At 43.1% G+C, this 26,123-nt stretch overlaps 1 long non-coding RNA gene across 1 annotated transcript in view; it reads right to left on the bottom strand.

The window, feature by feature from the left end:
• The window catches only part of LOC137544489 (uncharacterized), a 74,636-nt gene extending 54,868 nt beyond the window's left edge, over window positions 1-19,768 (bottom strand). Inside the window, exon 1 of the long non-coding RNA XR_011025881.1 lies at window positions 19,727-19,768. This is a non-coding gene — a long non-coding RNA (uncharacterized lncRNA). The remainder of the gene's footprint in view (window positions 1-19,726) is intronic.
• Between the last annotated feature and the right edge of the window lie 6,355 nt (window positions 19,769-26,123).

Raw genomic sequence — 26,123 nt, 5'->3', positions numbered from 1 at the left:
ACAACAAAAACATGGCCGTTAAGCAGGAAAGGATGTTTGTGTGTGTATATGTATATATATATATATATATATATATATATATATATATATATATATATATATATATATATATATATATATACAGTGAGATGCGAAAGTTTGAGCAACCTTGTTAATCGTCATGATTTTCCTGTATAAATCATTGGTTGTTGTGATAAAAAAATGTCAGTTAAATATATCATATAGGAGACACACACAGTGATATTTGGGAAGTGAAGAATACGTTTATTGGATTTACAGAAAGTGCGCAATAATGGTTTAAATAAAATTGGGCAGGTGCATACATTTGGGCACTGTTGTCATTTTATTGATTCCCAAAAACTTTAGAACTATTTACTGGAACTCAAATTGGCTTGGTAAGCTCAGTGACCCCTGAGCTACATACACAGGTGAATCCAATTATGAGAAAGAGTATTTAAGGGGGTCAATTGTAAGTTTCCCTCCTGTTTTAATTTTCTCTGAAGAGTAGCAACATGTGGGTCTCAAAACAACTCTCAAATGACCTGAAGACAAAGATTGCTCACCATCATGGTTTAGGGGAAGGATACCGAAAGCAGTCTCAGAGATTTCAGCTGTCTGTTTCCACAGTTAGGAACATAATGAGAAAATGGAGAACAACAGGCTCAGTTCAAGTTAAGGTTCAAAGTGGCATTCCAAGAAAAATGTTGGATAAACAGAAGCGATGAATGGTGAGAACAATCAGAGTCAACCTACAGACCAGCACCAAAGATCTACAACATCATCTTGCTGCAAATGGAGTCACTGTGCATCGTTCAACCATTCAGCGCACTTTACACAAGGAGATGCTGTATGCGAGAGTGATGCAGAGAGGAAGCCTTTTCTCCGCCCACAGCACAAACAGAGCCGCTTGAGGTATGCTAAAGCACATTTGGACAAGCCAGCTTTATTTTGGAATAAGGTGCTGTGGACTGATGAAACGAAAATTGAGTTATTTGGGCCTAACAAAGGGCATTATGCTAGGGTGACCATATATTTATTTCCAAAAAAGAGGACGATCACAACAGCATGTGGGCGTGGTCATGGGAGGGGCCAAATATACAAGACCTTAGCAGTGTGCTGTCGAACTTCACAGGCTTGGAGGGCCGTTTTTTTTTCCAGACCACATGGTGGAAGGCTGGCCGACCACAAAATGCAATCAGATTCGCATAAGATTTCCCCACAAAATGCAATGAGATTGACAACAGATTTCCCCACAAATGGAATCAGATTGGCAGCATATTTCTCTACAAATGCAATGAGATTGTCAGCATATTTTCCCACAAATGCAATCAGATTGGCAGCAGATTTCCCCACAAATGCAATCAGATTGGCAGCAGATTTCCCCACAAATGCAATGAGATTGGCAGCACATTTCCCCACAAATGCAATCTTATTGGCAGCACATTTCCCCACAAATGCAATCTTATTGGCAGCACATTTCCCCACAAATGCAATCTTACTGGCAGCACATTTCCCCACAAATGCAATCTTACTGGCAGCACATTTCCCCACAAATGCAATCTTACTGGCAGCACATTTCCCCACAAATGCAATCTTACTGGCAGCACATTTCCCCACAAAATGCTCTTCCTGCCGCCCTCAGCACAGTTGCTCCCACTCATGTCTGCTCGGTGTGTGTCACTCACCGCATGGCAGCTCCTGCTACACACATACATCCTCTCCTCTTCCATCAGCCCCAGCGGCACGCACTGACTTGAGGCCCCCCTCCCCGAAATTAGTGGCACGCAAAGCACATTTCGTCAAAAAATCAACACCAAAGAAAGAGCAAAACGCTGAAAAATTGGGTGTGGCCAAGATGTGCTGTGGGTGGATCCAAATACTAGCAAAATGCTGGTAGTCCCCGGTAACCATACGAGGTAGCGTACACAAGGTGCCCTCAGTTTAGGTAGCGAGCTATAGGTGCTGGAGTATAGGTAGCCAAAAATTCAAACTGATCACATGCTTCTCCTTAAGTTCCCCTAGACAGGGCCTTCCCTGACATTTAGTGACATGACTATGTACCCTGTAGAGCACCAGAGAAGAAATCTGTGCTATATAAATTAATAACATTAAGGTAGTTAAAGAGAGTCTGAACTGAAGCGTACAAAATTACCTTTTTTTAGGCAGTCCTCTTCAGCATTGATGGCATAACTGAAACGCTGCTATTCTGGAGGCAGAGCTACAGCGCTAAGCTCTGCCTCCCCGGGCAGCACAATCCACAGCCTGGAAAGTCGTGGATTTTTGCCCTAGTATTTGGGGTGATTAAGGCCTCGTTTTGCCACAGGAGAGCAGCGTTTCAGTTATGCCATTAGTGCTGCAGAGGACTGCCTAAAAGAAGATGTCATTTTGTAGGCTTCAGACTCTTAAGGTCAGACATTGCTGATTATACACCCTGAGGAAGGTGTATAAAACAGAGTAATAAACATAATAGGAAGGAGATGGTAGGAAAGAGAGAAAGAAGAAGAGACAGGGAAGAGAATACAGAGTAGGGAGTGTGGGGGGAAAAGCTGTTAGCATCCTGGGGAATAAAACCTAAAGACGAAACCCCGAAACAACAACGTTTTTCCCCTGCCACCAAAGTCCCACAAGACTGGCACTCGGCATCTTAAAGGAGTCTGCTAACTCTATAGAAAGAACATAGTTACCACATTCAGAATGACACTCTTTCACCAAGAGCTATTCTGTTGTTGTCTCCCACACTTCAGAGACGTTTACTGCAACTTGCTCATTTATTTTTTATCGCTACACATATGCTTTACTTTTTCTTCTAATTTTTTTCAAGAAACTCTTCCAATGTTAGATAAGCTCCTATGCAATCAAGGATGGTCCCTTTCCTCCCTCCCTCCCAAATCCTCGGAGTATCTCTGGTCGCTATATGAATTAACAATATCACAAGTACTTAAACTATACCAGCACACTACTAACCTACTTTAGAAAACTTATGATTAATCTCATTTCCATCAACATGCCAGTGAAGTGCCATTCTATGTGGAAGGAAGCCATTAGATTAAAATCAGATATCTTTTTTGCACAGGAAACGCATTTTAAAGAAGGAAATGCGCCTACATGTGTCATCCTAACTACCCACAAATCGTATACAACAGCTTTCACAAAAAAAAGAGGAGTAATAATCGCGTTCCACAAAGACCTTCTAGTCTCAATCAAATCTGTTGAAAAAGACAACCAAGGCAGATTTTTACTAATCTCATGTACAATTAATCATACACCCTATACCCTACTCAACTTATATGCCCCAAACTCTGGACAACTGAGATTCTTGAAGAAACTGTTTGCTAAAGTTCTAAAGAACAAACCACCTGGATTAATTATAGGAGGTGACTTTAATCTTATTGCAGATGCAGCTTTGGACTCTTCTAACCGCACTATTAAATCATCCCCTACTATATCTCCACTATTGGCCCAATGGGATGTGTATGATACATGGAGGACCTTTCATGGCCCAGAAAAAGACTTTACCTATTTTTCACACGTCCATCACTCATATTCAGGAATCATTCTATTTCTAGTAGACAGAAACTCTCTGCTGAAGATTTCAAACTCAGCAATACATTCTATTACGTTGTCAGGCCACGCTCTAATCTCTTTACAGGTGGACTTGCTATCCCATACCTCTCCCAGACCTCCTTGGAGGCTCAATAACTCTTTACTTCACTCCGAAAAAAAATAAAAAATAAATCTTAAAGAGTATCCAAGAATATTTTGATCTGAATGAGGGGACGGAAGTTGGAGAGGCAATAACATGGCTAGCCTTTAAAGCAGTTAAAAGGGGTAGAGATGGCCCGAACGGTTCGCTGGCGAACGGTTCCCGGCGAACTTCCGGTGGTTCACGTTCCGGAAGTTCGGTTCACCCCCATAGTGCACCATTAGGGTCAACTTTGACCCTCTACATCACAGTCAGCAGGCACATTGTAGCCAGTTAGGCTACACTCTCTCCTGGAGCCACTCCCCCCCTTATAAAAGGCAGGCAGCGCTGGCCATTACACTCACTTGTGTGCCTGCATTAATTAGTGGAGAGACAGCTGCTGGCAGACTCTCATAGGGAAAGATTAGTTAGGCTCTTGTAAGCTTGTTAGCTTGCTCCTGGCTGATTGTTATTGCTAAAATAGCACCCCTCAACATCTCTTTTGAGAGCTAATGTTCTCCTGATGTGTTTTTTTTTGTGTTGCCCACTGACACTGCATTATACAGCCCTATCTGTTGCAACTGGACCTTGGTAATTGCTATTACTGTGCCAGCCAGGCCCTGCCTAACTATCTATACTGGGACACCTACCTATGCCTACCTAACTACTGGGGCACCTACTTACCTATACGAGGACACCTACCTATGCCTACCTACCTATACTAGGGCACCTACCTATGCCTACCTACCTATACTAGGGCACCTACCTATGCCTACCTACCTATACTGGGTCTCCTACGTATGCCTAGCTAACTACTGGGGCACCTACCTATGCCTATCTACCTATACTGGGACTCCTACCTATGCCTAGCTAACTACTGGGGCACCTACCTAGGCCTACCTACCTATACTGGGACTCCTACCTATGCCTAGCTAACTACTGGGGCACCTACCTATGCCTATCTACCTATACTGGGACACCTACCTATGCCTATCTACCTATACTGGGACACCTACCTATGCCTACCTACCTATACTGGGACTCCTACCTATGCCTAGCTAACTACTGGGGCACTTACCTAGGCCTACCTACCTATACTGGGACTCTTACCTATGCCTAGCTAACTACTGGGGCACCTACCTATGCCTATCTACCTATACTGGGACACCTACCTATGCCTATCTACCTATACTGGGACACCTACCTATGCCTACCTACCTATACTGGGTCTCCTAACTATGCCTAGCTAACTACTGGGGCACCTACCTATGCCTATCTACCTATACTGGGACTCCTACCTATGCCTACCTACCTATACTGGGACTCCTACCTATGCCTAGCTAACTACTGGGGCACCTACCTATGCCTATCTACCTATACTGGGACACCTACCTATGCCTACCTACCTATACTGGAACTCCTACCTAGGCCTAGCTAACTACTGGGGCACCTACCTATGCCTATCTACCTATACCGGGACACCTACCTATGCCTACCTACCTATACTGGGACTCCTACCTATGCCTAGCTAACTAATGGGGCACCTACCTATGCCTACCTACCTATACTGGGACTCCTACCTACGCCTAGCTAACTACTGGGACACCTACCTATGCCTATCTATCTATACTGGGACACCTACCTATGCCTACCTACCTATACTGGGACACCTACCTATGCCTACCTACATACAAGAAGATAATAAGGTCGTTGCTTCATTGTGGACAGACCAAATTCGATCAGCTGGACATTAAGTCACTGTTGTTCTGTCATTCAGCTACCTCAGCCCGACCATATGGGCTTGAAAACCGCCATAGCCTGCACTCTTGCCATGGTGCGCACCACTCCAGCACGGCCGTCACTACGCAAACAGCTGTTTGCGGTGCGTTACACAGTGAGTTTGGTGTGTCAGTGTGAAGCAGAACTCTAATTACACTCCCTGATTGATGTATACACATGCAAGATGTTTTAAAGCACTTTAGGCCTGCAATTTAGCATTCAATGTGATTTCTGCCCTTAAAGCACTGCTTTGCATCAAATCCAGATTTTTCCCCGGGACTTTTAGCATCTATCCCACTCATCCATGCTAAAACTCAGATGTTAGACCCCTTGAAACATCTTTTCCATCACTTTTGTGGCCAGCATAAGTGTTTCTATTTTTCAAAGTTCGCCTCCCCATTGAAGTCTATTGCGGTTCGCGAAAGTTCGCGCGAACCGAACCTTTCGCGGAAGTTCGCGAACCAAAAATCGGAGGTTCGGGCCATCTCTAATAAGGGGTTCATTAATCAAAATAGGTTCCCTAACTAAAAAATCCCAAACAAAAAACTTGTACTTACTCTTAGATAAAATTAGAGAACTGGAGAAATCACAGTAGGAGTCCCAGTATAGGTAGGTAGGCATAGTTAGGTGCCCCAGTAGTTAGCTAGGCATAGTTAGGAGACCCAGTATAGGTAGGTAGGCATAGGTAGGTGTCCCAGTATAGGTAGATAGGCATAGGTAGGTGTCCCAGTATAGGCATAGATAGGCATAGGTAGGTGCCCCAGTAGTTAGCTAGGAATAGGTAGGAGTCCCAGTATAGGTAGGTAGGCATAGGTAGGTGCCCCAGTAGTTAGCTAGGCATTGGTAGGAGTCCCTGTATAGGTAGGTAAGCATAGGTAGGTGTCCCAGTATAGGTAGATAGGCATAGGTAGGTGCCCCAGTAGTTAGCTAGGCATAGGTAGGAGACCCGGTTTTTAGGTGAAGTCAAGTATAGGTGCCCATTTCCGCTGTCTCACATGCGATTTGCGTCCAGTTTCGGACATGCATTTTTATTGAAAATTTGTGAAAAAGCATGCGTTTTGAATCCAAATTTTCGTATTCGATTTTTTTTAATCCACATAGCAACATGACCTCTCTGTGACAAGTGCTGTAAAAACAGTGCAGGAGATTTGGGCGCAGCCGACACCACCTTAGGCCGTAATAGGCTGCGCTCAGTGAGTAATTTGGTTGCCGTCAAAAGACAGAGCACAAATTACTATAAAAACACTGTAATTCGGCTGCCAGCAATAGCTGGAAGCCGAATTACATGTTTTAGAATAAAGTTTTACCAGGCGCTTGGAGGGGATCAGCTATTAATACGAGCAGCGTGTAGTACTGAGGGGTCCCTTAAAACCTCATAAACAGCCAGAAAATACAAAAAATGTGTCTACACGCGCTTAAAGTTCAAATCTAATTTTTCTTTTTATTGGATAAAACTCCTCAATAAAAACCTCAATTACTTATACCAAATATTGCACTTTAAATAGTCACTCATTCAACCTGCACCACTCTTTCATGCACATACTAGAAGGGCCCTTCTAAAAAAAGTCCGATGAACTCTTTAAAAATCAAAGTCAAATTGGTCAAAAAAAATTAAAAGTGAAAAAAGATCAAAGAGATATCAGATAATGTATGGAGAACAAAAATTTTGCTTTCTCATGTAAAAGATATTGCTCAGTGTTGTCCTAGAGTAGTTCCCCTATGAAGTGTCCTATGTACATCAGGTTTCCATCACCGCATAGGTTTGTTCTTCATTCAATATGGGTTACTCGTCCTAGTTCAATCTGTAAAAACAGAGGTGCCACACTCACAGTTTGGTCCGCTGATGTCCTCAGGTATTTGCAAGGTACCCTCAATGGCTCTCTCTGCCGTTGCAAGACCGAGACCGTCTGTTGTCAGACTACTCACGTTAGCGCTGGTCTCCAAGTGCCCGCCTACGTCACTTCCGTGCTGTAGACACAGTTGTCCGCTCGCCGCACTTCCAGCCGCTTCTCACTCGTATTGGATAGGTTCGGGTGACGTCACCACCATAGAGTCCGCTGGAGCTTAACCACTTGCCGACCGCACGCTTATACCGTGCGTCGGCAAAGTGGCAGCTGCAGGACCAGCGACGCAGTACTGCGTCGCCAGCTGCAGGCTGATTAATCAGGAAGCAGCCGCTCGCGCGAGCGGCTGCTTCCTGTCAATTCACGGCGGGGGGCTCCGTGAATAGCCTGCGGGCCGCCGATGGCGGCTCGCAGGCTAAATGTAAACACAAGCGGAAATAATCCGCTTTGTGTACATTGTACGGCGCTGCTGCGCAGCAGCGCCGTAAGGCAGATCGGCGATCCCCGGCCAATCAGCGGCCGGGGATCGCCGCCATGTGACAGGAGACAGCCTGTCACTGGCTGCACAGGACGGATAGCGTCCTGTGCAGCCCGGATCTCCAGGGGGGGCCAGGTAGGAGAGGGAGGGGGAGGATTTGAGGTGCCCCCCCCCGCAACACCCGGCAGGCAGGAGCGATCAGACCCCCCCAGCACATCATCCCCCTAGTGGGGAAAAAAGGGGGGCGATCTGGTCGCTCTGCCTGCACGCTGATCTGTGCTGGGGGCTGCAGAGCCCACCCAGCACAGATCATCTAAGACAGCGCTGGTCCTTAAGGGGGGGTAAAGGGTGGGTCCTCAAGTGGTTAAAGAAAACCTGAACTGAACATTAAAAGTCAAAATAAGCATACACAAGTCATACTTACCTTCCATGTAGTCTTCTCCTCAGTGTCTTTCTCCTGTCCTGTGTCCTGTTTGTTCACTGTGATCAAGGGAATTTTCCGTCCTCCATTTTGAAAATGGCCATTACCCCATAACAGCTTCCTGGTCAGCACACAGTTAAACTGTAACATCGCCCACTTGAGCCATAGGGAAACATGGACATTACCTGGTATAGCAGTTTTCCTCTCAGCTATAACTGACAGCAACTGATATTTTACTGACAGCAACTGATATATTTCAGATCTGACAAATCTTGTCAGAACTGGAAGGGATTATTGTCAGAAGAAAATGGTGAGCTTCTGAGAGGGACTGATGGCAAGGTAACTATGTAATGTTCATTTGAAGTTACCTCATGTGTTTATTTTAAATATTTTTACTCAGTACAGGTTCTCTTTAATACACAGGATACCGCTGCGCGCTTCTGCGGATAATTCAAGTTCCAGCAAGCTCCTTAATCTTAGAGAGTGTATATATTTTTAAAAGTCTAAAACCTCAATGCATTTCAGCCACTTAGCGGTGGCCTTCCTCAGGAGGATTTTGTGAGTCTAAAGGTGGCCATACACTGGCCCGATTCCCGGCCGTTTCGACAGCAGATTCGATCCTGGGATCGAATCTGCTGCCAATCGTTCGCGGTAAACGCCGCCGACGATCCGATTTCCTCCCGAAATCGGATCGGTCCGTCGATCGCGCCGTGCGGGAAATTACCCTCGATCACCCGCGGGTAAAGTGCGCGTCGCTAGCGGCGGCCGATCCGATGAAAAATACATTACCTGATGCGGGCTCCCGGGCGTCTTCTCCGCATCTTCTCAGCGCTGCACCCGCTCCATCCCGGCGCTTCCTGGGTCACTGCAGTGACCCAGGAAGTTCAAATAGAGGGCGCTCTATTTGAACTTCCTGGTCACGGAGTGACACAGGAAGCGCCGAGATGGAGCAAGAACAGAGCGGTGCAGCGTGGAGAAGATGCCCGGGAGCCAGCGTCAGGTAATGTATGCGCGGGGGGAGGACAGGCGGCAGGAGCAGCTGAACAGATTGTGATCGGTTTCAGGCTGAAATCGATTCACAATCTGTTTGCAGTAAAGGCAGCCATACGATCCCTATCTGATCAGATTCGATCAGATAGGGATCTGTCAGCTGGTCGATCTGATGGCACATCGACCAGTGTATGGCTGCCTTAAGGTCCCGATTCTCCCTGCTTCTTAAATATCAACTCGCAGATCGTCCAACCCCCTTATTCATGGGGTCGTAGGTCACAGTGGGCTGAGCAATTTTCTCCGATATTATCCCTATTATAAAAAATAAAATAAAAATGAAAATTAATATAAAAAATAAAATAAAAACAAGCTAAAAACTCCGCTAGAGAGTGATCTGTATATAGACAAATTGCGTGCAAATGCGTCATACAAAATTAGGCAAAAAGTACCAGATCATCAATTAGGCAAAAAGTACCAGATCATCATTCCACTCACATACCCTTAAGCTTACATCCATATACACACATATCTACCCCAACCTCAGACATTAGTCTCCCAGTTCCCAACACCTTCCCCTCTATTTATATCCACAGGGTGTGTTCTATATTAGTCACTACCACCCTGAGTGTGCTGTTCCTACTCAAAAAAAGCAAAGAATTCCATTTCGCTATTCAGACCCTTGGGAATGATGGTGTCTAGCTGAAAGATCCACCTGGATTCATTCCGTGACATTTTCTTTATATAGTCCCCTCCCCTCCCACTGCGTTCTACAATCTCAAGACCGAAAAATATGGTACCCCTTAAGATACCCCCATGTTGTTCCTTATAATGTTTAGAGAGCGGGTGTCCCTCACTCCTTTTAAGAATATTATTAAAATGTTCCCCTACCCTACTCTGCAATGACCTCTTAGTTCTCCCAATATATCTTTTATTGCAGGGACATTGGATACAATAAATCACCCCACAAGTAGTGCAGGTAATGGGATCTCTAATCTTATATTTTACTGAGTCCATAGTTTCTACCTCCACTATTCTACCCGGATTGTTGGTCCTCTTGCAATTTAGGCACAACCCACATCTCATGAACCCTGCTCTACCCCTCCCCCTCCCACTATCCTCCCTCCCCTTGTTTTCATTGGCTGCAGTTGCAATAGATAATCCCAAATTGGGAGCCCTTTTGAATACCACCTTGGGAACAGGTGGTAATCGGTCACCAATAACCTTGTCCTCCCTCAACACATCCCAATGTTTGCGGATTATGTTCGTGATTTTATTTGACTGCGATGTATATTGCAGGACTATACTAAAGTCATTATGTTCCCAATTCTGCTCCAATCTGGGACCCAACAGATCTTCTCGAATTACATGTTTCCTAGACTATCCATGATGGCCTGGAGGTGGAATACTAATTAATGCTGCTGGGACTTGTGCAGGAGCCGGGTAAGCCATTTATTGGCTTTACCCTGCACCCAAATGTCCCAGTGGTGGATTTATAGGCACGCCACTGTAACTACACAGGATGTTAGATGGGAAAATAGGTGCATTTTTTCACATAGAAAATCACATGCAGGACCATTGACTTTTATTACATGTGAATTGCATGTGCAACAATATGTGGTGCAAAAATCTGCTGCAAACAGTCAGATTTTATTTTGCATTGAGCAGATTACAAAAGAAAGCATATAATGAAAAGTTCACCATTGAAATTAAATTGGTGTCAATACTAATGCAAATTTGCACTTAGTAGAACGAGCCCTTCAACTATTTACATGCATTAGATACAAATCATTGCAAAGCCCTTAAAAATAAGCGATCTGCGAAAATTATCTGATAATCATTTGCAAAATAACACTGACCAATGTACAATAATGTTCAATATTATAGCGCCACACAATCCTGCTGTTCCTAGGAGACACAGTCTCTCGTTCTCAAACAGATACTTCTCTGTAGTTTCTGGACCTTGATTATCACCACCACCACACCAAATATTGGAAAGGGACTCACCCTCTTCCAAGACCTCCAATTAGGTCTTAATCCTGCCTTAGGGTTTTTCCAAGGTCACCCCCGACCTTATCAATCTGTATCTTTAGTGTTCCCACCAGGGGCTACATCACTTCTCAGGAAATTCACAGCTGCTGATATTTGACCTCCAAATAAAAAAACCTCTTATAGCGTAAAACCGTTTTAGCTTAAAACACTTTAAAATGTATTGCACTTACAAAGTTCTCCACAACATAACAGCATGAGTTTTTCCAACGGGCTCTCCCCCGTATTGGTGGCCTCCGAAGGGCTCCCCAAGTGTTGCGTTCCGGCGGAATTCCGAAATTGCCTGTGAAATTCTACCGGTATCCGTTGATGGTTTTAAGCTGAAAATTCAGTTCAATGGCATCTAGTCCTAGAAAGAGCTCATTTTTCTCTTGGGTATATCACAATGGTACATGCTAGGCTGGCTTCAGCATATTGCATTGTAGTGTGTTGTGTTGGTGGTATAATGGTTAGGATAGCAGCCTACAGAGCGGCAGGCCTGGGTTCGATTTCAATGAATGTGAGTTGGCTTTTGATATCCTACAAATCCCTAAGCAAGCTCATTTTTCTCTTGGATATATCATAATGGTACATGCTAGGCTGGCTTCAGCATGTAGTGTTGGTGGTGGTATAGTGGTGAAGAGAGCTACCTACCAAGCACTAGACCTGGGTTCGCTTCCCAGCCAAGGTATGTAAGCTGGCTTTTGAAATCCTACAATTCCCTGGAAGGTGAGACCTTCCTCCCTCCGGGAGGGAGAGAGGGAGGAAGTCGAGTAGAAATTCATCTTATTAGGCAGAAATCAGTTCGGTGGGAAAAAAAATTTGAATTCCGTAAAATTCCGCGGAATTTTATATTTTTCCACGGAAATTCCGCCATAGTGATATAGCAATCATCAAATTCTGTCCGGAATCACGGAATTTTTAATTCCACGGAATCCAGCGACCATCCCTGGAGCCAAAAATGAACCCTTCACCCCAGAGTCAGCAGTCACATGGCAGCCAATAAGCTATCCTTCCCACCTGCCCCCCCCCCCCCCCCACACACACACACATTCTAAAGGCTGTGTCTTCTGCACATGTGTGCCCCCTCGTCATCAGGAACGTACTGCACCTGCACAGTAATACTGCCTAGTCGCAGGACATTCCCGATGACATGGGAGCATTTGCATGCCCGCACATCTGCAGAAGACGATGACCCATCAGAGGCTGCCAGCCTGGAGAAGCTGCGGCGAGGGACACATGTGACTTGTAGGGGCTTCAAGAAGCTCCAGGTAAGTAAAGATAGTTTTATTTCTTTGTCTCACTTTTCCTCTAATAGAAAGACAACAAAAAAAAAAGGGGAAAAAATCCACTTGTGGAAAGGTTAAAAATGCTTTCATGAAAAGATTTGTTCTGGTATTAACTTGCAGTTTTTATTAAATATGCAAGTCTCTCATTTTAACAGGCACAGGACTTCTTACTAATCACACAGGTCAGCATTCTCTTTTCTAGGAACGAGCTGTTTGAAAAAAGATAACTATAGTACATTGTATTTCCTTAGTTAACCTCTTCCTAGGTTCCATCTTTACAGGCAATTGCATTCTTATGAAAAGCATTCTTCCATAATTCTGCTAATTCACTTTCTTCTTTGTGCTATCTTTGTGCCACTTACTAGCTATCTGCACTTTACATCACTTCACAAGCTAGAACAGCAGGCACTTACACAGGCAGGAGTAGTACTACACTGGACAGAACTTTGAAGAGTGAATATTCAATAATAAATCAGTGGAAGCAGACATATAGGGGGGATCCACACAGAAAGAGCGTCATTATTTCTGCTGCTGACTGTGTGAGTTTGGTATTACATTTTGTCTGCCTAGAAAACTTCTGTCAGCTGTAAAAAAAAGTTTCAATTTTATAGTCTTAAAAATAAAAAATCCTAAATGGAAAGGAAATAAAAACACTTTATTATTTATCGTACAGACTTGGAAGGGGATATTTAGAGTGAAATATGTTTTCTTACCCTTGAACTATAAAAAGTAAAAAAAACAAAACAACAACAACAACAACAAAAAAAAACAAGCTAAAGAACATACTGGTAGTATTTTGCTATTTTTTACATGTGTAAAAAAAGAAATAAAAAGTATATCATTCTGGTAATTTGAAACATCTATGTTGCTGTTTTTCTGTATTTTTCAGTGTATCACTAAAACAGTAGAATCCAAAGACAGAAGCTTTTACAGGCATTGTACACGCATTTTCTTGGTAATTCAAACAAGAAAAAAACAAAATTTTCTCTGATAAATGAAATTCATGTATTAACTTTTGTGGCGCATGAGAAGTAGCCACAAAGACTACATAACTTTCCATCATGACCAGCATTACAATATCATGCAGAGTAGCAGTGCACATTGGACCTTTCTGAGTCTAAATTATTAACCAATGTTCAAGCAACACTGGAGCAAAAGGAATGCACAGAGCAACCTTTCTGAATATGTTACATTTAACTGCTGAGTACTTGTTTGATTAGTTTGGGTAATTGTTCCACTTGTGTTCAGCTCAAAGAGCAGATAAACCCTAGCATCAACATTTCTGCAAGCATTTATATTCCATAAATGGTCCTCATTAAAGCAAAGCTTGTTGCTAACTAGCATTCTTTGCTAAGATACCTTATAATTCGGGATGGTCATTGTATGTCTACATATTTGCATTTGCCAGTGGAAAACCTTTTCCTTTTAATGCCCAGCATGATCTTTGAACTTAAGTTGTAGTAGTACAGAGGCGCCAACATGATAAAATCACTTTTCTTTAAAATGGTTAAAATGAAGTAGGTAATGGTGGACTTACCCCTCCAAAGCAAACACAAAAATTGCTGATTCAATCAAAATTCAGTTTACTTACATACTCAGAACAAGGTGCAATGCGTTTCGCGGGTATATCCCATTTCCTCAGGCAGTAAAAAGGAGCATATAACAAGTGCGGTCCGGTACATAGTCTGGCGCCTCTGTCCAGAGGCGCCAGGCTACATACTAGACCGCACTTGTTATATGCTCCTTTTTACTGCCTGTAGAAATGGGATATACCCACGAAACACGTTACACCTTGATCTGAGTATGTAAATAAACAGATTTTTGCTCGAATCGGCAATTTTTGTGTCTGCTTTGGAGGGGTAAGTCCACCACTACCTACTTCATTTTAACCATTTTAAAGAAACGGGATTTTACCCTGTTGGCACCTCTGTACTACTACTACTCCGGTTGTTTCCACCCCTGGTGGAGGGGAATTCTCCTTTCTTCCCGATCTACAGAGAGCGACTTCGGGGACAGGTCTAATCTCCCACCTGCCTTCTTAGTGGTTACCTGGATGGTAACCCTTGTTTGTGAGTATAATTCACCTATACTTACTCCCCACATCCATTTTCACAGTGCATACTACACTATACTGGGCTCTCTGCATCTCCCCTTACATCTTTGAACTTAAGTTGTTCAGCAATAATCAAAGGAATAAATGCACTCAATTAAGCGGGAACACTCCCAGGGCAAATGCCCTAAATTCACTGGTCCCCAACCCCGGGTCCATGGCCTAATAGTGGTCCACAGGATGTATTTCACTGGACCCTGACCTACCTCCTGCAGAGTAATTTGCCTTTCAATTCATTCACAGCAGGCTCTGCCTGTCTCTGTCCTGAGAGACTGCGAACTAAGGGTGCGGAGAAAAAAAGCTTTATGCTCTCCCACAATTGTTGAAATGACTGCATCTGCTCAGCCACAGATAAGGACTCATACGTTTTGTAGACAAATATTTGTAGACAGTACCTATTCAGTGTGCAGCAGGGTCTTGTGTACCCTACCTCCAGCCTCCCTACGCCCTCCACAAGTGTGGTGTACTGTAGTGATGCCGTAGGAGTCTGCAGATCCAGTTCTGCACCACCAGAGGAAGACAGAGTGAGTGTAATAATGAGAGGCTGAGGCTGGGAGCACACAAGACTGTCAGTTTTCTGTGTGCATTTTTCTGTATGCATTTTCTGCATATCATGTGTGTCTGTATCTGTGAAAGCAGGTGTGCTTTATCACAGAAGCGCATGTAATTGATAGAGAAAATGTGTGCACTGCTTCACTGCTGTCAGCTTTTATCTGCATGGAGAAAACACATTCAAGTGTGCAGATTATGGAGTAGACTGGACATACACTTTGGGTGTCTTTGTCTCCCATAACCGAGATGGGACCAGCTAGTTGCAGGGAAACAAGAGCAGAGCTCCCAGTGATTGTGCATTATGATGAGTTGCATTACAATTTATTTGATGTTAAATGTTATTATAATGTAATTGTAATTATAGCGGTGCACCGCTTTGAGAGTACACATGTCTATAACAATGAGGCGTACACCAGACACTGTGGCGTCTGGTGGCTTTTCATTGACGACATCTTTGCGGTGTGGCGGGGCCACATTGGATCCCTGCTGTCCTTCCATCATGATCTCAACCAGTTTCATGCCAACCTAAAATTTGAAATTACATATGATCGTATGGAATTGAACTTCCTAGACACTACGATCAGACGTTGTGGGGATGGTCTGGTATCAGATTTTTACCAGAAACCTACCGACCGTAACCAATTACTGCGCTACGAGAGCTTTCATCCACCTGCTGTCTTCAAATCGGTAGCAAGGAGCCAATTGCTCCGCGTTGAAAGAATAGTGACTGATTGTCAAGTCCTTGACAATAGGAGACAGCAGATGGCTGATAAGCTCTCTGAGCGTGGGTACCTCTCCGATTTGATTCAGGAGGAACTGGAGAAGGTTAAATCTGTTGATAACAAAGTGGGGACGGGTGGAAGAGATCGGGGTGTGCGGCTGCCCTTTGTGTGCCACTTTCACAGTTCATCCAATAAAGTTATGGCATGCGTTAGGAGCCACTGGCACATTCTGGGCAGCGCATATCCAGAAATTCCTGAATTTCATACCCCTCCTATACCAGCCTATAGGCGCAATGAGACCATAGGCAGCAGGTTGGTTAGAGCCGATGTTTTACCCACAACTGGTGAGATCACCAGCTTTTTGGGCCCTAGACGAAAAGGGTCATTTCCCTGTCTTTCATGTACTGAGTGCCAAGACATGATTAAGGGGTCTACATTTGGGGACAACTTTCAGATCAGACATTTCCTCACCTGCCAGAGCTCCTTTGTGGTGTACATGTTAACATGCCCTTTAGGCTTGCGATATGTGGGGGAAACCACACAAAAAGTACGGGACTGTATTAGCCAGCATAGGAGCTCTGTCAGGGGAGGATCTTCTGACCTTCCGGTAGCTAGACATTGGAGATCTATGGGCCACAGGGATACGGATCTCAAGTTCACCATTATAGATCACATACCGAGACCCAGAAGAGGAGGGGACCGGGTTTTGCTCCTTAAAAAGCGAGAGGTAATGTGGATCCATAAACTTGGGTCCCAACACTCACACGGTTTGAATAGTGACTTTGACCTGCATTTATATTTATGATATATTTATGATATACTCAAGATATGTTATTTATGACATTTCAGATTATGTACCTACATATTGGACGATATGAACTGGATAAAGACACAGGAACTTGATATATGGACTGCCTTTTGGAACAGATAAGTGTGAACCTAACACTATCTGTAGCTTTTTGAACTCATTGTTTTGCTATCTGCCTTAATGGGTGTATACTTTGTATGTCACTTCCTGTTGGGCGGGTATATATTTGTATGTTACACATATTACTTTAGCATTGAGGAAGGCTGGACACAACCGAAACGTCTGCTACCTGTATCTGCTTGATTTGCTCAATAAAGAGCCGTGTGCTGCAGCTCCTCATTTCTTTTATATATATATATATATATATATATATATATATATATATATATATATATATATATATATATATATATATATATATAGTATATCCACTTGTCATTAAGTGGTTCACACCGGGTCCTGAAGCACTAGTGGCTAGTTCCTATTTATTATATTCATCACCTGGTTGGCCTCTTTGCTGTAGGTGGTGAAAAAGCATGGGGCCTTTTTGTTGTGGGCATTTTTTTCTATGTTTATCTGACTTTTATCATGTTAATGTTCCAGAACTCATTCATTGTGTCCTGAAAATGTTGCTGTTGATGACCCTTTTCTAAAAATGTCTCATAGTCAGACATGCAATTCTGCCTGTGTCTGCAGAATTGGCCCCACGGCATATTACATATCCAGCAAGGATGAGGATGGATGCATGAAGATATGAATGGCCTGCTGTAGGCTTAAAATGGGTCTTAAAACAAAAATCTTATTGTACTTTTTATCTACCATAAGTTCCAGATCCAGAAAAATGATACAGTCTTCGTTGATCACACAGGTAAATGCAAGATCAAACTGATTGTTGTTTCAGAAATTGACAATTTCAATAAATTAGTCCTTACTGCCATCCCAGATAATCAACACATCGTCTATATAATGGGTGTAAAATACCAGATATCTTTGTTTATGAGTTTTTCATCAAGATCTGTTGATTCTGCCAGTGAGCCATATAAAGATTTGTAAAGCTCGGGGTAAAACCAGCCCCATTGAAGTCCCACAAATTCTTTAAATACAGGCAATCCATATATGAAAAATAGTTGTGTGAGAGAGCAAATCTTAATAATAATGGTCAATAATGAAGCTCACTTGCTCTGGAAGAAGTGTATTGTCCTTGCCCAGAAAATATTAGGTGGCCTCAAGCACTTTTTTTCATGTGATATACATGTGTATAAGGAGGTCACATCCAGAGAAGGCCACTGGTACCCATCCTCCCAGGTTTAGTTGGACAGGATGTCAAGAACACGCAGGGAGCCTTTGGTATATGTCTCAGCTCTGTAAACACAGGGTTGGAGGCAATAATCCACATGGGAGGAAATATTGACTAGAAAACCACCCATCCCAGCCACTATGGGTCTGCTTGGAGGATGTTCAACATTCTTATGTACCTTTGCTATGTGGCTGAAGTAAAGGTGGCCATAAATGGTACAATTTTTCAATTAGATAATTTAGTTTGATTATTCCGTTAGATCGAATATAAAGATTTTTCCAGCATGTCCGATCATTTTTCCCGAAAAAACGGGATAATCGTTCAAATTTCTTGATCGAAAAAAAAAAATAATATTTTCAACTTTCATTCAATTTGATCATTTAGATCAAATAAACAGGAAAATTTAACGTTTTTATTGTACCGTGTATGGCCACCAAAGGTATTGTGGGATTTTGCATCCGTAAAAATCCTTTTCTTATTCTCATTAATGATACAATTCTGAAATGCATTATCCACAATCTCTGACAAAATCTCTTTGAAGTTGACATTTGGATCAATTGAAAACAGTACATACAGTATGTAGAAGAATCAGATTGTAATCTCAACCCCTCTTTTTTTGTATATATCGTGAGCCATTATAACAATCCCACCTCCCTTGTCTGCTTGTTTCACAACCAAAATCTTATTGGTGGCCATATTTTTAATGCATCCCTTTCATTCTTATTCAAATTATGGTGGTTTTGGTGGGAATGATTGTGACATACTTCCTTAAATTGTTTGAGAACGAGCTTGTAAAATGTGCAAATAAACAGACACTTACAATGAGTGGGGTAAAAGACCAATTTTTGTTTAAATGGGGTGTGTTTAACCTCGGCATGGGAAGGAATTGCAACCAGTTATCCTCTACAGAAAGCCCATATCCTCATTCCATGCTTAATATGCAGTTTCTAGAAAATGGTAGACTATGCCTTTTTGCATAGGTATGGGTCCATTTTGTATGCTATCATTACCGTATATACTCGGATACAAGTCGACCTCATGTATAAGTCGACCCCAATATTTGACCCTCTTAAACAGGAATTTATTAATTACTCAAATATAAGTCGGTGCAGCAAAGTTAAGGGCTGTGTGGCCCTTCTAGCAGTGTGGCCCCTTTGTCCCCCTGGCTGTGTGGCCCCTCTAGTTGTGTGTCATCTGTGTCCCACTGGCTGTGTGGCCCGTTTCCCCTGGCTGTGTGGCCCCTGTTTCCCCTGGCTGTGTGGCTTCTGCTGTGTGGCCCCTGTTTCCCCTGGCTGTGTGGCCCCTGTTTCCCCTGGCTGTGTGGCCCCTGTTTCCCCTGGCTGTGTGGCTTCTGTGTCCCCCTGGCTGTGTGGCCTCTGTGTCCGCCTGGCTGTGTGGCTCCTGCTGTGAGGCCCCTGTGTCCCCCTGCCTGTGCAGTCACTGGTGGGCAATAGCTATTCCCCTGTGTCCCCTTCCCAGCAGTGTTGGCAGACAGCTTGCTAAAAAGCCCCCCTCCCTCCCACCACCATGCAAAGAGGCCTCTTCTCTCTACCTCTCCCCCCTCTGTGTGATCACTGAAGCCAGCAATCACTCACTGCCCTATCCCGCGCTGCAAAGCAGACAGTTTACTGAAAATCCCCCTCCCTCCCACCAGCCACCACCACGCAAAGGAGTCTCTTATCTCTATCTCTCCCCCGTGTAATCACTAAAGTGGAAGCTTCTCACTCACACTAATCCATCCGAGCACAGCTCTCTTCTGCCTGTAGTCACGCTGACTGGGCTGTATGCATAAGCTACAGCTCCCGATGTAATGTGATACATGAAGTCACATGACATCGGGGCTCGTAGCTGTGAGCTGATGCACACACAGCCCAGCCAGCGTGACTACAGGGAGAAGAGCGCTGTGCTCCGATGGATTAGTGAGTGAGAAGCTTCCACTTTAGCGATTACACAGGGGGGAGAAATAGTGACAAGAGGCTCCTTTGCATGGTGGTGGGAGGGAGGGGGATTTTCAATAAACTGTCTGCTTAACATTACAGGAAGGGGGAGAGAAAGAGGTGCCTCCCCATTCCTGGCTATAAGTGGGGAAATTTTGGACTATCTCGAGTATAAGGCGACCCCCCCACTTTTATACTTTGAGTCAGTCCAAAATTTCTCGACTTATAGCCGAGTATATACGGTATATTAATAATATAATATTAATATTAACTATTGTTTTATGCTGTTATTAATGTATTTTCATATATTTATATGTATGAATATACAGTGGCTTGCACAAGTATTCGACCCCCTTGAAGTTTTCCCCATTTTGTCAAATTACTGCCACAAACATGAATCAATTTTATTGGAATTCCACACGAAAGACCAATACAAAGTGGTGTACACATGAGAAGTGGAACGAAAATCATATATGATTCAGAACATTTTTTACAAATAAATAACTGCAAAGTGGGGTGTGCATAATTATTCAGCCCCCTGAGTCAATACTTTGTAGTACCACCTTTTGCTGCAATGACAGCTGCCAGTCTTTTAGGGTATGTCTCTACCAGCTTTGCACATCTAGAGACTGAAATCCTTGCCCATTCTTCCTTGCAAAACAGCTCCAGCTCAGTCATATCAGATGGACAGTGTTTGTGAACAGCAGTTTTCAGATCTTGCCACAGATTCTCGATTGGATTTAGATCTGGACTTTGGCTGGGCCATTCTAACACATGGATATGTTTTGTTTTAAACCATTCCATAGTTGCCCTGGCTTTATGTTTAGGGTCATTGTCCTGCTGGAAGATGAACCTCCGCCCCAGTCTCAAGTCTTTTGCAGTCTCCAAGAGGTTTTCTTCCAAGTTTTCCCTGTATTTGGCTCCATCCATCTTCCCATCAACTCTGACCAGCTTCCCTGCCCCTGCTGAAGAGAAGCACCCCCAGAGCATGATGCTGCCACCACCATATTTGACAGTGGGGATGATATGTTCAGAGTAATGCGCAGTGTTAGTTTTCCGCCACACAAAGCATTTTGCATTTTGGTCTCATCTGACCAGAGCGCCTTCTTCCACATGTTTGCTGTGTCCCCCACATGGCTTGTGGCAAACTGCAAATGGGACTTCTTATGCTTTTCTGTTAACAATGGCTTTCTTCTTGCCACACTTCCATAAAGGCCAACTTTGTGCAGTGCACGACTAATAGTTGTCCTATGGACAGATTCCCCCACCTGAGCTGTAGATCTCTGCAGCTCGTCCAGAGTCACCATGGGCCTCTTGATTGCATTTCTGATCAGCGTTCTCCTTGTGAGTTTAGGTGGACGGCCTTGCCTTGGTAGGTTTACAGTTGTGCCACACTCTTTCCATTTCTGAATGATTGCTTGAACAGTGCTCCGTGGGATGTTCAAGGCTTTGGAAAACTTTTTGTAGCCTAAGCCTGCTTTAAATTTCTCAATATCCTTATCCCTGACCTGTCTGGTGTGTTCTTTGGACTTCATGGTGTTGTTGCTCCCAATATTCTCTTAGACAACCTCCGAGGCCGTCACAGAGCAGCTGTATTTGTACTGACATTACATTACACACAGGTGCACTTTATTTAGTCATTATCACTCATCAGGCAATGCCTATGGGCAACTGATTGCACTCAGACCAAAAGGGGCTGAATAATTAAGCACATCCCACTTTGCAGTTATTTATTTGTAAAAAATGTTTGGAATCATGTATGATTTTCATTCCACTTCTCACATGTACAGCACTTTGTATTGGTCTTTCATGTGAAATTCCAATAAAATTGATTCATGTCTGTGGCAGTAATGTGACAAAATGTGGAAAACTTCAAGGGGGCCGAATACTTTCGCAAGCCACTGTACTTCCTTTTTTTTTTATTTTCATGCACTGCACATGCCGCCCTTGCTGTCCCACCGAACACTGATTTGTGAATAGGACTATATGTTCTCAAAGCAGATCAAAGTGCCTGTGAATGAATGATCATGGCTTCAGCCAGGAGCCAGTGACACACACTTGCTTTATTTTTCTTATTCCATTTATTCCAGTTTTTTTTCTTATTCCATTTAAAATGCACAGGAAATGAAAAGTGCTACCCAAAGATAGCCTAGTCTGTCATACAAAAAACAATGTATAAATATTTTAGGTGTGATAAGTAGCGATAAAGGTATTGGCAAATTAATGGGAGGAGCGAGTGTTGTTTGTTGTTAGCAAAACAGTTGAAAAGGGTGTGAGACATGTCCTTCTGAAAGCCTCTTTCAAAATAAAACACAATAAAATAGCAGACGCCAGGGCCCATCCCTATGAAAAACTGCCGCTACAAATAACGGGAGCCCTAGTCACAGTGTGCATAGCGGACTTATAAAAACAAATTGAAGAGAAACGTTTTCTCTTAGTCTAACCTCTGCCATTTTAGTGGTCACACTCACAACTGCTTCCTTGCAGTTGGGATTATTACATGCTGAAACTCGTATGAGTTATACAAAGGGTATAATGTGTTAGCATCTGCTCTGACTACTGACAATTGAAGTTTGCAAATGCTAAGTGATTGCTGTTCTGAATAAATCTTGGTGCAGCTGCCAATTATATACATTGACATTTGGCTTATTCAGATCACTGTTTTTACTTTACAGTCATCCTTGCCCCTTGTCTGCCCACTTCTGATAGTTACTTAAAGGGATACTGTAAGGGGGTCGGAGGAAAATGAGTTGAACTTACCCGGGGCTTCTAATGGTCCCCCGCAGACATCCTGTGTTGGCGCAGCCACTCACCGATGCTCCGGCCCCGCCTCCAGTTCACTTCTGGAATTTCTGACTTTAAAGTCAGAAAACCACTGCGCCTGCGTTGCCATGTCCTCACTCCCGCTGATGTCACCAGGAGTGTACTGCGCAGACACAGACCATACTGGGCCTGCGCTGTGCGCTCTTGGTGACATCAGCGGGATCGAGGACACGGCAACGCAGGCGCAGTGGTTTTCAGACTTTAAAGTCTGAAATATCAGAAGTGAACCGGAGGCGGGGCTGAAGCATCGGTGAGTGGCTGCGCCAACACAGGATGCCTGCGGGGGACAGTTAGAAGCTCCGGGTAAGTTCAACTCATTTTCCCCTGACCCCCCTACAGTATCCCTTTAACCCTGTGAGATACCCTCACAAATGTAATTGTCAGATAACCTGGTAAAAAAAAAAATACAGGAGAAATATAGGAGCAGTATAATGAAATGCTCATCATAGTTATACTTATTACAACAGATTAATATGATAACACATCTATAATTAATTAAACTATAGTCAGTCACCTTTTAACATATGGTTTAAGTAAAGTAGAACTCTATCAGATGCCAGGTTTTTCTCCAGTACGTACAAGCCTTCTGTCTGTACCATCTATTTACCAGACAGATGTTTCATTTGGCACTGCTAATCAGTAGGTCACTGCTCTATAATAGCTGGTTTCTATTAGAATAGATAGAATACATTTGTTTACATTTCTGACATACTTTTTTTTGCTAAGACCCCTCAGGATAATCTAAATGCATTTGTCAGATGTTGCACAAAAGCTTTTTGCTACATAACACAGTACAAAAATTGTCCCTGACAAGTGGCTAATAATTTCAGATCTACTCTTCCCAATGCTGCAGTAAACAGCCTTTGACAGCTTAACCAGTTCCTCAAATTTACAAGACAATGTGCCTTAGGCTAGACGATTATCTGAGACAAAGCAAATGTCACTGCTGAGCCACAGCTGAGAATACAGTTTTATGTTAATTTACTGAAGGCCTATTAAAGATTTGTGTGCATGGCTTCTGCCTACTGCATTTAATAGATAGTGCATATAAGCTTAATGCGGTAAAAAAAAAAGCACAGTGTAAGAAAATCTGGTGTTTACTATGGTTTGGGGAAGTATTTGGATTAAAAAATGACTCAAGCCCCAAGTTTGAAAGGAGAATATATGGAGAAATTTGAGTCATTTGCAATATTCTCTGTATCACTCAGTCACTTCCTGTTAGGGCTCTTGCTTTCATCAGAACAGGTTGTTTGCTGGGTCATAGAGTTAGTTGAAGGCTGATGCCAATACAGTTAAACCAATGGATTAGATGACAGGTACAACACAGACTCTGGAGGTCTGAAAAGTAGCAGTAGAATAGACCCTTGGGTAAAGTTAACAATGGCATAAGCATTGATGTGATGGCATTATTATTAACTAATTTTATGATTACTGACATCTTACATACCAATTTAAAGGATACATCCGAGGAGCAATTTGCTCGGATACCCCTTTTTATTATTCGAGTTAGGTCGAATTCGAATAGTAAATTATTCGAGTTCGGTCGAATATTCGAGTCGAATATGTTTTACTATTCGATTTGACCTCGAAATTCGAGCTCACTATTCGAGTCAGTATTCGAGCTCATTATTCAAGCTGACTATTCGAATTGGCCTTAAATAGCTTCCAACACTTGTTTTGGGGGTGAATGATGCAAGAAACATCTTTTTTTCCAAGTAACAACAGCAAGTGATTATGTGAGGATGTTCCTTTAAAAAAAAAAAAAAAAAGGTGGAAAGAGAAGTTGTGTCCAAAATTCTGTTCAGTACTGTATATACTTCTTATTATTATTCTATATCTTCTTCTTCTTCTTCTTCTTCTTCTTCTTCTTCTTCTTCTTCTTCTTCTTCTATATCTTCTTCTTCTATATCTTCTTCTTCTATATCTTCTTCTTCTTCTTCTTCTATATCTTCTTCTTCTATATCTTCTTCTTCTTCTTTTTCTATATCTTCTTCTTCTATATCTTCTTCTTCTTCTTCTATATCTTCATCTTCTATATCTTCTTCTTCTTTTTCTTCATCTTCTTCTTCTTCATCTTTTTCTTCTTCATCTTCTTCGTCATCTTCTTCTTCATCTTCTTTTTCTATATCTTCTTTTTCTATATCTTCTTCTTATTATTATTTTTCTATTTCTTCTTCTTCTTTTTCTATATCTTCTTCTTCTTCTCCTTCTTCTTCTTTTTCTATATCTTCTTCTTCTTCTATATCGTCTTCTTCTTCTTCACTTATTTCTCTTCTATATTTTTTTTTAAAGAAATGCAGCTATTTTTGAGCGTAATAAATAGCTGGTGGCGCATGGTGGAAGCGCCATTGTATGTGCTCCCTGGCAGTGGAAACACACAGACAGCAGGAGGTAAATTCAGCAGCAGCAGCAGGAGGAGGATGATTGTGTGGCAGCAGGCAGTCAATGAGGCAGGCAGCGAGACATAATAGGCTGTGGTACCTAGCAGTGGTACCAGGCCGTAAATACACAGCATGAGGTTCCAGACAGCGGTCGTGAAGCCCACATCGTGTCCAATACACAACTGGGACAACACAGTTTTCAACCCGGACACCTTTAAAAATAATATCACAAAGTATTAAAAAGTATATATATTTTTTTCGTTTTTTTAAAGAAATGCAGCTATTTTTGAGCGTAATAAATAGCTGGTGGTGCATGGTGGAAGCGCCATTGTATGTGCTCCCTGGCAGTGGAAACACACAGACAGCAGGAGGTAAATTCAGCAGCAGCAGCAGCAGGAGGAGGATGATTGTGTGGCAGCAGGCAGTCAATGAGGCAGGCAGCGAGACATAATAGGCTGTGGTACCTAGCGGTGGCACCAGCCCATAAATACACAACAGGAGGTCCCAGACAGCGTTGGACGTAATAGCTGGTGGCAGAGTGGCAGCAGAAGGTAAACCTGTGTACCCTGGCAGTGGGAAACACAGACCGAAAGCAGCAGCAGCAGGAGGAATGGAGGAGTAGTGTGAGTGTGGCAGCAGGTAGGCAGCGTGACATAATAGCCCTGGTACCTAGCGGTGATACCAGGGCTGTAAATAAACACAACAGGAGGTCCCAGACAGCAGTCGTGCAGCCCACATCGTGTCCAAGACACAACTGGGACAACACAGTTTTCAACCCGGGCACCTCAGAAAAATTAAACCTTTTTTTTTTTAATGGTTTATTTTTTATTTTTTTTACGGCAAATTTAACAGATAGCTATTGTTGGACGTAATAGCTGGTGGCAGAGTGGCAGCAGAAGGTAAATCTGTGTACCCTGGCAGTGGGAAACACAGACCGACAGCAGCAGCAGCAGGAGGAATGGAGGAGTAGTGTGAGTGTGGCAGC

Source organism: Hyperolius riggenbachi, chromosome 2 (genome assembly GCF_040937935.1).
Source record: "Hyperolius riggenbachi isolate aHypRig1 chromosome 2, aHypRig1.pri, whole genome shotgun sequence".
NCBI lineage: Eukaryota > Metazoa > Chordata > Amphibia > Anura > Hyperoliidae > Hyperolius > Hyperolius riggenbachi.
This window is presented reverse-complemented; position numbering and strand designations above follow the sequence as displayed.